The following is an 11,428-nucleotide window of genomic DNA, read 5'->3' as shown; positions in this document are numbered from 1 at the left end:
TCCCTCCCTCCCTCCCTCCCTCCCTCCCTCCCTCCCTCCCTCTCTCTCCCCTCTCTCTCTCCTTTCTCACCCTCCCCACTCTCTCTAATTTTCTCATATCTTGCATTTTTTTTCGATTTCTCCTGCCAGTTCAGCCTTTAAACGCCCATTATTTGTTTAATTAGTTAATTATTTATATATTTATGTTTTTACTAATTTACTTTTATTTGTTGTTGCAGGTGAGTGTCCTTGCTGCAGACCAGCGAAGGCGGGGGAGGGATGCAGATTGCGGTCGTGAAAAGTCCTTGTAAAAGTAATTTGTTGAACACCTCCATTTTCTTGTTTGGTTTTGTTTATGCATGCTTTTTCGTTCATTTAAGAGAGTGAGAACGTTAAGTAAGATTTACTGTATCTTCACGTGCTTTGAATGAATACATTGCACAGGCACTCAAGCACGCGCTCTCGCACGCTCGTCGTTCTGAAGAGCTTGCTTGCACATATATACCCACATTTACATGTTCATGCACGCGCACGCGCTGACGCATACATACCATACGCATGCACGCGCATTCACACATAAATTGTCCTGCCAACCTATTTACCATATTAACACCCCCCCGACACACACACACACACACTTCGTCTGAAAAAAAAGACTTTCTTACACATCATCACGATACACATACTCAGACGCACACGCACCTCCTACACGCGCACGCACACACGCAAGCACGAACAAGCAACGCGGAACAAATCTGGCCTAATCCTCGTGGTCAGGCGGATGCTTCTGTAACGCGAGCACTTAGGCCATGCCCGCACAGCTGCCCAATTCACAGGAAGTGGACACGGGAGGGGGGGGGGGAGGAGAGGGGGGCAGGGGGAGGGGGGTTGAGGAGCAGAGGGGATAGCATAAGCAAGCACTTAGGGGGGAGGGGGTGTATGCAAGCACTGAGGGGGGGAGGGCATGTATGCAAGCACTGATTAGGAGGATGCATGCAGAGGACGGATGAGGGGAGGCAGGAAAAGGGAGGAAAGGGGGAGACATGCATGCGCGGGCGGGGTGACGTTGAAGGGGAGAGCACGAGGAGGGAGAAGGAAGTAATGAACGGAGGAGGGAGAGGGACATCTGTGATTGCTCGTTTTCTGATCTCATTCCTTCTTCATTTCATTTCCCGCCGCCTTTCTCGTTTCTTTCTCAGCTCGCCTTTCCCTCCGACTCCTCCCTTTGTAATTCCCCATCTCTGCCTCCCTCCTTTCCTCTCTTCTCCCCACCCCTCCCTCCCTCCCTCCTTCCCTCCCTCCCTCCCCCCCTCCCCCCTCCCCCCCTCCATACTCACTCCCTTACTCCCTTTCAACCTTCCCTCCCCAACCCCCTTTCTTCCCATCTCCCTTTACCCGTGATTTTGCTATCAAGTTGTAATTATTATGATTATGATTGTAATTTAGATTATTGTAATAATGATGATAGTTATTATTATTGTTATTAACATTGTTATTATTATTGTTATTATTATTATTATTATTATTATTATTATTATTATTATTATCGTCGTCGTCGTGTGCTTGAAAGGTTCGTTGTGTGGCAGGTGAGCGTGCCTTGCGTGCTTGCATGAGGGGGTCGAGTAGGGGAAGGGGGGTAGGGGGGAGGGAAGAGGACTGGGGAGGTAGGGTGACTCAGCAGGGGATGCGGCAGGGATTTCGGGTCGTGACGAGGGGGGTCCCGGGAGCCAGGCGTTCTTGTTCTGTGTTATTTATTTATTTATTTATTTTTATTTATTTATTTATTTATTGTTATTGTTTTTTCTCTCTCGCTTGCTTACGTGTTTTGTTCTGCGCGTGCCTTTTGATTTTTTTTTTTTTTTTTTTTTTTTTTTTTGTGTGTTTATGAAACTTTTCTCGTTTGGGATACGAACTTTTCTCTTGTCTTTCCTCGTTTTTATCTTTTTTTTCTCTCTCTTATGTTCTTTGTTCTCTCCCTCTCCTCTCCTCTCCTATTTTTCTCCAGACTTCCTCGTCTTCCTTTCTCTAATTTCTCTTTTTGCTTTATTTTTTTTTGTCTCCTCCATCTTTCTTTCTCAATCTCTCTCTTCCTCTTTGTCCATCTCTCTCTTCCTCTTTCTCCATCTCTATTTTCCTCTGTTTTCTCCCATTTTCCTCTTTCTTCACATTGTATTCTCCAGTGTTTTCTTGTTCATGTTCTCTGTTTTGTCATTTTTCACATAAGTGATTGGCCACGAGAGAGAGACAGAGAGGAAGAGGGAGGGAGGGAGAGAAAGAGAGAAAGAGAAAGAGAGAGAGAGGGAGAGAGAAAGAGAAGAGAGAGAGGGAGAGAGAAAGAACGAGAGAAAAAGAGAAAGGGAAAGAGAAAAGAAAGAGAGAGAGAGGGAAAGGGAGGAAGGGAGAGAGGGAGAGGGATGGAGGAAGGGAGAGAAGGAGGGATTAAGGGAGAGAGAGAGAGAGGGAGGGAGGGGGTAGGGAGAGGGTGAAAGAAAAAGAAGGAAAAAAAGAGTGAGGAATAAAAAGAAAGAGAGAGAGGGATAAAGAGAAAGAAAGAGAGGGATAAAGAGAAAGAAGAGAGAGATAAAGAGAAAGAGAGAGAGGAGAAAGAGAAAGAGAGAGGGGAGCAGAGAAAGAGGAGAGGGAGTAAGAGAAAGCAGGGGAATAGGAGAAAGGGGAGAAGGTGAGAAAGATAATAGCGCGATAGAGTAGGGAGAGGGAGATTGAAAGAGTAAGCGCGGCTGAATTTGGCGCACGAATCAGTGATTTGCCACACGGGATCATGCGCAAACAAAAGCCTACGTTGGCGCTTTGTAGCGCGAGCGCACGGCGACGGGAGAGTTCGGGGAACGAGAGCGTCGGGCCGAGTTTTGGGCCCGTTATGTTTTCGTTATATCCAAGGGCTCTTTTTATTGGGGCCTGCAGGGCAAAAAGCTGGTGGGAGGGGGCGAATAAGCAGGGGAAGGTGTGGGGGACGGGCCCCGGGTTGGCAGGGGTGAAGGGTACGAATATGCAAGGGCTTGGTCGATGGGGCCATGCAGGGGCAGGGGAAAAGCTGGGGGGAGGGGGCGAAAAGCAGGTAAGATTAGTGTGGAGACAGGAAACGACAAGAGGTAGGGGCGAGGGGGATAGTAAGGTGAGGGAGGGAGATGGAGAAAGGGATGAGAGAGGAGGGTTGAGTGGGAGTGTGTGAAAGGGGCCTGCAGGGTGAAAAACAGGGGGGGGGGGGGGGGTGAGAAAGAGAAAGAGAGAGAGAAGGGAGGAGAGAAAGACAAGAAAAAGACGAAAAGAGGTGGAAGAGAGAGAGAGGAGAGGAAGAGAGAGAGAGAGAGAGAGAGGAAGGAGAGAGAGAGGCAGAGAGAGAGAAGAGGAGATAGAGAGAGAGAGAAGAGAGAGGAGGGGATAGAGAGAGAGAGAGAGAGAGAGAGAAGAGAGGAAGGGAGTAATTGATATTTCGTGCAATGCGAAAAATGCACGAGGAAATTGATAAGTCATTTTGTTGCAACGAGCGTCTTCGCTAAGTCATGTCAATAAAGGTGAAAATGATGGCAAGGAAGACTAATTATACACCTTTAGTGAATTCTGCTATAATTTCTTTACATTTTGTTTATCTACTCTTTATTGCTGAGTCTTTTTTGTGCATGTGATGAATTACCTCATGCATGTTGCCGTGTTGTGATTGCTATCATATTTTTTACGGCTAGGTAATAAGGTCTGGCATGTGTGACGTTTTTTCCGTGCGCGGTGATGTAATTAAGCGAGTCTCATCTCTTTTTCTCGCGCTTTCTCGCCGTATCTTTCGCCTTCTCTCTCTCTCTCTCTCTCTCTCTCTCTCTCTCTCTCTCTCTCTCTCTCTCTCTCTCTCCGTCTCTTCTCCTCTCTCCTCTCTCTCTCTCTCTCTCTCTCCCCTCCTCTCTTCTCTCTCTCTCGTCATCTTCTCTTCTCTCTTTCCTTTTCTTTTTTCTCTTCCTCAATTCAGTCTTCCCATTGCTCTCTTTTTCCTTTCCTTTCTCTCTTGCACTCCTTCCTCTATCTGCCTCCTCTCTCCCTCACGCTCTTCTCCTTCCTTCTCCTTCCCTTTCTTATTCCTCTCCCTTCTTTCGTCTCACTTGCCTTTCCCTCCCTTCATCACCCTCCTCCTCCTCCTCCTCCTCCTCCTCCTCCTCCCTCCTCCTCCTCCTCCTCCTCCTCCTCCTCTCCTCCTCCTCCTCCTCCTCCTCCTCCGCCTCCCCCTCCACCTCCTCCTCCCTCCTCCTCCTCCCTCCTTTTCCACCTCCACCTCTTTCCTCTCCTCCTCCTCCTCCTCCTCCTCCTCCTTCTCCTCCTCCTGAGGGCGCGACGGTGGTCATCCGTGGGTGACACGACGGCGGGGAGATAAATACGGGCGGGGACACGGGGGAAACTTGGTGTGTGTGTTTGTTTGTTTGTTTGTTTGTTTGTAATTCTTTCTCTTTTGGTAGTCTGTAATTTTTCCTCTGATTATTTAAGCATTTATTCTCTGTATCTCTTTTCTCTCCATATTTTTCGTATTCATTTTTACGTTTCTTCTATTTTATTCATGATTTGTCCTCTGCATTCTGACGATTTTCGAGAAACGTTCTTCATCTGTCTCACTCCTTTTTTTCCAGCTCTTTCTCTCACCCTCTTTCTCCCTCTCTTCTCTCCTTCCCATATATGTACTGTATGTCTTTATGTATGTATGCGTGCAGGCGCCTTTGATGCATGGAAACCCCTGAGAAGCTCTAATTAAGGCCAGCCGGGACGTGTCTTCTCCCCTTCCTTCTCTCTCTCCTTCCTCCTCCATCCCCTTCCTTCTCTCTCTCCTTCCTCCTCCATCCCTTTCCTTCTCTCTCTCCTTCCTTCTCTCTCTCCTTCCTTCTCTCTCCCCGGAGGCTCATCGGGGCCGCGGGCTCACCTTCTTATCGTCGCGGTAGACAGCTGGTTAAGCACGCTGGCTGTTATTAAGGTCCTTTTTTGCCAGCCATCTGCGGTGAGCGAGCGGTCCTTTCGTCGACGCGGCTGTGCGCTGCAGATGGCGCTCCCCGGATGCCTCCTTTCGGGGGGGGGGGGGGGGGGGCTGCTCCTGCTGGCTTTGTCTAGGGGGTGGAAATTTGCTTTGCACTCTCTCTTTTCTTTCTTTCGTCCGTTTTTCTCTCTTTCTTTCTTTCTCTATTTCTTATTCTTGCTCTCTCATTTTTTTCTCTCTTTCTTTTTCTTTTTTCTTTCTTTCTCTTTCCTTCTTTCTTTTTTTTTCTTTCTTCTTCTTCTACGTCTTCCCCATCGTCTCTCTTTGCGTTCTCCCCTACGCGTCTTATGACTGTTGTTGTAATTCTTTTTGTAGTGTTAATTGATCCTCTCATTATCATCATGGGCGATCGTAGTTGCTGTCTCAGTCGCCGTAGTATTAGCACAGGTGTTGGCATCGCTCTCTCATTATACGGTCGCTGTTTGTGTCCGTGATTATTATTACACCATTGTCGCCTTAATTGCACTATCGTAATCACTCCTTTAATTGTTGCCTTCATTTTATTACCATAGTCGTATACCATCGTCGTCGTCGTCGTCATCTTCATCTTCATCCAGTAATCATCACTTTATCCTTTTATTATCCTCATTATTAGATCATAATCACCATCAGCATCATCGCGTTCATTTACATCACTTATACCATCACCATCATCATCATCATCATCATCATCATCATCATCATCATCATCATCATCATCATCATCATCATCATCAATCATCTGCTCCAACGTCATCAGTAATCATCATCTGCTTCAACATCATCAGTAATCATTATCACCACCACCATCACCACTAAAACTATCACCATCACTGTCATCATCACTCTGCTCATCATCATCTGCTTGATCATGACTATTATCATCATCATCATCTCCCTCCCACATTCGTGAATCTCCTTCCTTGCTTTCGTCTTCTTTACATCAAAGAGGTGATCTCATCTCGACGTCGACATGTGGTCTCGCTTACTCAGGATGATTTTTGCTTTGAGTTTTTATTCTGAATTTGGGGATGTTTTTGGTGATGTTTTTATTTATGTGTTTGTTTTGTTTTATTTGTTTGTTTATTTATTTATTTTGATTTTTTGCTATTTGCTTTTGTTGTGTGTGTGTGTGGATATAAATTCTGGTTTGAATATATGCATATTTTTTATGTTGGCTGGTTGTCTCTTGGCTCTTAGGTTTTATATTCTTTTTCTCTCTCGTTTGCTCTTTTTTCTTTTAGTTTTTTTGTTTCCCTTCTCCCCCCCCCTTTCTTGATCCCCATTCCTCTGTTATATGCCTATCTGTCAATCAACCTATTTCTCTCTCACTCACTCTATTCATCTGCAATCTCTCTTTCACTATCGTTAGTTCTCTCTACCTTCTCCTTCCTCTCCCCTTACTCCTCCCTTCCCATCCCCTTTCTCCTCCCCCTTCCCACGCCATGTCTGTATCTTTGCTTACATCTTTATCTTTTCACTCTTTCCCGCCTCTTTTCTCCCCTCCCCCACCTTCCCTCCCAACCTTATATCTCTATTTCTTCCCCCCACTCCTTCCCCCACCCCCACTCCCCCCGCAGAATCCCTCCGTTTACTCATCTCCCTGCGGTCTGTCAGCCAAGTCAGCTGGCTCTCTCGTCGGCGTGTCAGCTGAAGTCCTCATTTGAGCTGATTATCCCCCCCCCCTCCCGCTCGTGGTCGCTGGCCATCAGCTGTTTGTCGGATTTCGTGCCCGGTTGATTTTGCTGAGATTTCACTCTGACCTGCTTGCTCTGGGGGAGGGGGAGGGGGGGGTCCTTTGCGCTTTTGTGCGGGATGGCGAGGGGGAGTGGCGTTTATTTTTTCTTGATTTTTTTTTTCGTGTGTGTGTGTGTGTGTGTGTTTGTGTGTGTGTGTGTGTGTGTGTGTGTGTGTGTGTGTGTGTGTGTGTGTGGTGTGTATGTGTGTGTGTGTGTGTGACACAGAGAGAGGAGAGTGATTGTGAGTGTGGATATTTGTTTTGTTTGTGTTTGTATGCGTGTAGGCCTATATGGACAATTAAGGTTAGTGAGGTGTAGGACATTTGGTTTAGTGTCGGGATATCAGCTGTTTTGGCGGTTCTGCGGATCAGCTGATCGTGTGGCGTTTCTGTATGTCAGCGGATTTAATGTTTGGATGTTCGTATGAATGCCGTTGATGAGTGTATAAATATTGGTGTTTGCTGGATCAGCTGATCGCCCATGACGGTACAATGATTAATCTTATTTGTTTATCCCGGATTGGTTTTTCATACTTTTTACTAATCATTTTATCGGCATTGGTAATGTTGAAAGTATTGATGATTTGACAAGTATTGTTAATTATGTTTTGCTATTCGCGCTGACCACACTCATCTCCTGTTTCTAGATTCATCCATCCATTCATCTTTCTGTCTGTTTGCTAATCCATTCATTCATTCATCCATCCGTTTATTTCCCATCCTTCAGGCCATCCACTCATCCTCCTATAAGTCCCTCCCTCACACACTCTCATTATCCCTTCCTCCTTCCTTCCCACTTCATCCATTTCCATCCTCCTCCAATTCTCTATTTTAGGTTTACTCATGTCTCGACCTATTCCTCTTCTTTGCCCCATTGCCTCATCTTCCTTTCTCTCCTTTCACCTTTTATCCCTCTCCCTTGCCTTACCTTCCTCACTATCCCCTTCTTTCGTCCTTCATCCCTCTTCCTCGCCTCCTCTCTCTCTCTCTCTCTCTCTCTCTCTCTCTAAAATTCTCTCTCTCTCCTCTCTCTCTCTCTCCTCCTCTCCCCTCCTCTCGTCTCTCTCTCTCTCTATCTATCTCTCTCTCTCCATTCCATCTGCCCTCTCTGGATAGAAAGAGTGTGTGTGAATGAGTGATTGAGGGGGTTTAAGAAAAAAAGTGAGAGAGAGAAGAGAGAGAGAGAGAGAAGAGAGAGAGAGAGAGAGAGAGAGAGAGAGAGAGAGAGAGAGAGAGAGAGGAGAGAGAGAGGAGAGTGGGTGGGGAGTGAGAGACGATCTTGAGAGAAACATTGTTTTTATTAATATGTGTTATCATTGTAGTAATTATTACCTTCATCATCGTTATTATGTTTTTTTAAGATCCGACTCGTTTTCGGCCGCGCGTGTCCCTATTTTCTCTCCGCTTTCTCCGTTTGTTTATTCGCGTGTTTGACTGGTGCATTAAGAAAACAGGAAGACATTTGCCCGGGGGCCCATTGGGAGCCCCCCCAAAATTCAAGACATTCTCTCTCCCCTCTCTCCCCCTCTCCTTTCTCTCTCCTCTCTCTCTCTCTCTCTCCCCTTCTCCTTCTCTCTACTCTCTCTCCTCTCTCTCTCACCTCTCTCTCTTCCCCCTCTCTCTCTCTCTCTCTCTTTTCCCTCCCCCTCTCCTCTCTCCCCCTCTCCCCAATCCATTGCTTCAAAAAAAGAACTAAAAAGCCTATTACTTGAAAAATATAGATGATATCTCTCCCCTCATTGCACGCCCCCACTTGCAATCTACTGTGATGCCTCCATTGTCCTCACGGAGCAGCAGGGATTGGTGTACTAATTCCTGATATAGTTTTTTGAAGAAAATGTGTGTATTTCCAACTGACAAGTACAACTGATGCCGATCAGTAGCCATATATCATGCCATTAAGAAAGGTAGTGAGCAGCAGCGACACCTGGCTGGCTGTCTTTATTGACAGCCAGGGCGCTCTCCATAGGCTCACTGCATTTAATGCAGAAAACATGGTAACTAGAAATATTTCTAAACTATCAGAACAGGGTATTCAAGTGCCACTATACTGGATACCCTCTCATATAGGAATATCATTGTGTGACAGGGCTGATCGTTTAGCCAGATTAGCACTTTCCCATGAAGATCCATATTATGTAGTCCCGCTATCTCTAAACCCAAAATGAAAAAAACGTGTTATTAGCTGTCTTCGAGATTATGGGGGTCAGGTATTGGGCCACTGAGAAAATGAAAAAAAGATGGGACATGTAAATATTTGGCATTACGAGAGTATTGCTGGGACATCAGATATAGACAAACCCTATAAAGTCTATCATGGACTCTCTCCTTTCTCCCCTTTCTCCTCTCTCCTTTCTCCTCCTCTCTCTCTCCTCCTCTCTCTCTCCTCCTCTCTCCCCTCTCCTCTCTCTCCTCTCTCCTCTCTCCTCCTCTCGGCGTCTCCCCCCTCTCTCTCCTCTCTTCTCTCTCATCTCTCTCTCTCTCCTCTTCTCTCCTCTCTCCTCTCTCTCTCCTCTCTCCTCTCTCCTCTCTCTCTCCTCTCTCTCTCTCTATTTCTCTCTCTCTCTATCTATCTATCTATCTATCTATCTCTATCTCTCTCTCGTTCTCCTCTTCCCACTCCCTCCCAGCCCTTCCCTTCTTTCCTCCCACTCCCATTCCCAATCCTTCTTCCCCCCACCCTCTCCCCTTCCTCCAAGCCACACCTCCTCCTCGTGTCCTTATCGCCCCCCCCCCACCTTCTATTCTAAGCGAGCGGTGGGGGAGGGGGCGGCGTGACGTGCGTGGGCGGCGGGCGAGGTCACGCTGACCCTGGCCGAGGGCGCCGTCGTTGCTGCCTTGTGCAAGCAGGCCTCCGTGGCCTTGTGTGGACGCTCGTGTTTGTTAGTTTTGGGGAGGATTTTTTTTATTCGAAGAATTTTGTTTTTGTTTTGTATTTTTGTATGTTTTTACTTCGGGTCGTTTGCGTGGGTGAGGAGAGGCTGGACGGGAGAGGAAGGCGGAATGTTGAAAGCAGAACAGGGTATAGAGAAAGAGAGATAGATCAATAGATCGATAAAACGATAGATAGATAGACTCCTAAAGAAAAAAAAACTGTTAACTGATAATAGGCAGACAGTTATGCTGAAGAGTAAACACATACACACGCACACACACACACACACACACACACACACACACACACACACACACACACACACACACACACACACACACACACTACACACAACAACATACACATCCATACACACACACACCACACACACACACACACACACACACACACACACACACACACACACACACACACACACACACACACACAGAGAGAGAGAGAGAGAGAGAGAGAGAGAGAGAGAGAGAGAGAGAGAGAGAGAGAGAGAGAGAGAGAGAGAGAGAGAGAGAGAGAGAGAGATTAGCTAAGACAAACACATTACCGCCACTATTACCATGAAGTCTAAAATACACGCGAAGAACAAACACGGAGTGACGCACGAAGAACAGCGCCCGGGGACCGTCCGTTCTGCTTATTGTTCTTGTGTTATTAAAGGCGGCGCTGTTCTGGCCATTTCGCGCATGCAAGCGAGGGTGCGAAGGTTCTCGTTCACTTTGTCGCGATGATTGCAGGGGTGAAGACAATGGATGGAAGGCTGGGAATGGCGGGGAAGGTTTGGGTAAATTGGGGGGAAAGAAGATGGGGAAGATTGGGGCAAATTGGTTGAGATTTGGGTAAAATTGTGGGGAAAGTTTTGGGTAAATTGATGGCAAAGTGATGGGGAAGATTTTGAATAAGTTGGTGGGAAAAATGATAGGAAAGATTTGGGGTAAATTGGTGATAAAATGATGGGGAAGATTTTTGGGTAAATTGGTGGTAAAATGATGGGGAATATTTGGGTAAAATGGTGGTGGAGATTTGTAAAATGATGGTAAACATTTGGGTACAATCATAGTAAATATTTGGGTAAAGGGATGCTGGAGATTTAGTTAAAATGATCATGAAATGGGATAAAAATAAGTTGATTATAATGGTGAAGATAAGAGAAAGTCAGGTTGATAATGATGATAGTGATAATGCCGGTGAAATAAAAGGTTAAATGATGCGTAGGGTGAGGGTAAAATCGTGCAGATAATGTTGAAAATTAGTAAAAAAAAAAAAAATGTCACTTTCATAGTGATGGTGAATAAGCGTACTTGGACAAAAAGTAAGGCTGGAAATAATAGTGAAGGGTAAGTTGGTGATAATGATGACAAAGGCGGGGAAAAGCTATGATTTAAAGATGGGAGGATAAAAAGCTATGATTGAATGATGGTGAAGAGTAAAATTACGTTGATAATAATGAAAATGATGGTAAAGATAGAGACGAAATTATGGTGAAGATGTTGAAGTTAGTGAAGGTCATACAATAATTAGACGGAGTTCGAAAGAGAGGAGGAGGTGAATATTCCCGTAATTGGCCTAAAAATAGTGAGGCCAATAAAAACGTAGGCCTAAATATTGGCAGTCTATTCGTGTCAGCGTTTCGAGGAGATTTGACGTGGTTCGTTTTACTTATATTTTTCGTTTTTGTTTTTTCCGTTTCCGCCGGGCTTTCGTTTACGTCTGGTTGTGTTTGTTTGTTTTTTTGTTATTAATTCTTGTGTGTTTTATTTTGTTTTATCCCTCTATTCCGTGCTCTTTTTTATTGGTTTATTGAATTGATCTATTTGTA

Source organism: Penaeus monodon, chromosome 39 (assembly GCF_015228065.2).
Source record: "Penaeus monodon isolate SGIC_2016 chromosome 39, NSTDA_Pmon_1, whole genome shotgun sequence".
NCBI lineage: Eukaryota > Metazoa > Arthropoda > Malacostraca > Decapoda > Penaeidae > Penaeus > Penaeus monodon.
The sequence above is the reverse complement of the archived record's forward strand: the minus strand, read 5'-3'. Positions refer to the sequence as shown.